Below are 2,556 nucleotides of genomic sequence, written 5' to 3'. Positions count from 1 at the left end.
GATAAGATTTTTTGTTCTGATGATGCCTGATACCTGATCCCTTCGACACCTGGTGATCGCACAGGCTGGTGTGCTTCTTCCATGTGGGCTTTGCTGCTTCTGAGCTAGATGGCCGCTTGTATACCTTCAAGACAAGCCAAAGTTCTAATGATTCCACCCATGACCACCTCCAGAATGGTACACCCCCTGTCCACCGTACGACTCCACTTCGGCTAGAACCATACAACCAGTGTAAAACAATCCAGCCCACCCTGTTGGGTGTTAGCTGCTGTCAAGTTCATTTGGGGAGCCATCGTGACCTCGTGTGGCCGAGTAGAACTTCCCACGTGACTCTGCGGGCTGGAATCCCTATGGACTCAGATGACCTTGGCTTTCTCCCATGGGTCCTTGGGGTTGGGCTTGAACCACCAATCTCTCAGAAGTTTAAACCAACTTTTCAGTTAGCCAGGGAGTGCTGAATTGTTGCACCATGTGGGCTTCTTATCTGCATCACACTTCCATCTTTAGGTGACCCATAAAGACTTCAAGCACCACACCGTGGGAAAGGAGCGCAGAGGGGACTAAGCCCAGGACTCTAGTCCCTAACTGATCGCAGAGGGAATCTGGAAAGCTGTACTCCACAGGTCGGGAAGCCTCCACTTTGGTTAGAGAGAAAGTCCAAGTACATGATCCTGCTCTAAATATCATTCCACAGATCCTCCGCCTGTGGGGGGAGGTCAGACTGCTCCCTGCTGCTGGGGACAATGGACAGGCTCCTGTAGGAGGAGTTTACACCCTACTGATAATGGTTCCTATGGAGACCCAGGAAACAGGTCAAAGTTAAGCTGCCATCCTAAATATAGGAACCACCCATCTTGTCACATGTATACCCCTAATCCCTCTTCTTCCTATTGCGGTGTATGTCCCTAGACCACCCCCTCGTTGCTGTATAACCTATAGTGCAACCCCTTCCTGTGATGTATGTCATTACCTGTAATTAGTGGGCTTACACTTCCCCCAAGGTATATAGGCCTGGGTCAGCAATAGAGATCTCTCTCCTCTCTCGCTGGTCGCTGCCCTCTCTTCCCACTCTCCTCTCCTGTCCCCTCTCCCTTGTTCCCTTTTCCGTCCTCCTTCCCTTCCCCCTCTCTCCACGTGGACCACCAAGGGGGGCTGAGGTGAGCAATGCTATCGTAATGTGTCTGACTGCATTATTGTATCTCTCATGCTCTGGATGACTTTAATATAAAATACTTATATATCTCAACCGTATAATTGTGCATTACTGAACCCATGGGTAGTACTAGCGGAGGGGGCTGGCCCTCCACCCCAAACTTTATACTACATATGGCGCCCATCGCGTGGCAATGAATTATTTCCCGTGTAACAATTGTACGGCCCCACTGGAATGGAGAGTGAATCGGGAAATTGTGTGAAGTGAGGATCCGGTGTGGGGATTGGCAGATAAGTAGTCGAAATAGTGAATAAGTATTTTAAAGAGAACAATGGGGCAAGGTAAAAGTAAACCTGGAACTTATGGTAGTAGGCTCATCTACTTACTCATCTACTTACTGAAAAGTCAGGGTGTAAAAATAATGAAGAAAAAGATGCAGTGTTTTCTAAAAGTAGTAAAAAGGTATACTCCATGGTTCCCAGAGGAAGGAACCTTTGGTATGGAGATCTGGGATAAGGTAGCCATTAACTTAAGAAAAGCTCACTGGGAAGGACAGAGTATCCCTGTGGAGACAGGTCTCTATGGGTTCAAGTTAAGACGGTTTTAGTACCTTTGCAGGAGGAAGAGAATGAGGATTATCAGTGTGGTGAGAAGGCTTGTGTGAGCGATCCTAATCTAGAAAAGCAAGCTAACGTCTCTTTGAGTATGAATTAGGTGATGGAACTTTAGGAAAAACTGAAGCAGGGATTGATTTGTTATGCGAAGCCTCTGATTCTAAAAGAAACCTCAAGGCCAAAGCCTATGTGCCCTGGGGACTGCAGCCTCCGAAGGTTTAAAGGTGATAAAGCACCAGAGGCAGCTGATTCCAACACCCACAGCAAGACTACTAAGCAATCCCAGGAAGCTCCCTTGCTTTCAAAGGTAGGGAAAGCAGAGAAACAAGACCAGCAAAGTAGTGAGAGGCATCTAAGCTATGGGAACTTAAATCAGGTGAGAAGCAGGCAGAATGGCTTTCAGGCAGGTGAGACGATTTTAGGCAAAGCTGAAAAAACTAAGCCTGAGTCAGAAGGGGGCAGAGTAAAAGCATCTGCTCCCCGGCTAGAATTTAGTGTAAGAAAAACTAAAGCAAGCCAGCCAGCTCTGGAGGTAGAGGGAGAAGCTCCAAAGAAATGCAAACGAGGGGGGCTGACACAGAAGTAGTAGTTAGGGAAGTGCAACTTAGAGATACACAGGTTAAGAAGAGCAGCTCAGAGAACAGAAGTAGAGAAGCATTATTGTAATATCTCTCCTATATCTCTCACGCTCTCGATGACTTTAATATAATACTCATATATCTCAACCGTACAATTGTGCATTACTGAACCCTTGGGTAGTGCTAGCGGTGGGGGGCTGGCTCCCTCCCC

The sequence above is a fragment of the Echinops telfairi genome, unplaced genomic scaffold, assembly GCF_000313985.2.
Source record: "Echinops telfairi isolate 266 unplaced genomic scaffold, ASM31398v2 ScPeMD7_655;HRSCAF=1070, whole genome shotgun sequence".
In the NCBI taxonomy this organism is placed as follows: Eukaryota; Metazoa; Chordata; class Mammalia; order Afrosoricida; family Tenrecidae; genus Echinops; species Echinops telfairi.
The sequence above is the reverse complement of the archived record's forward strand: the minus strand, read 5'-3'. Positions refer to the sequence as shown.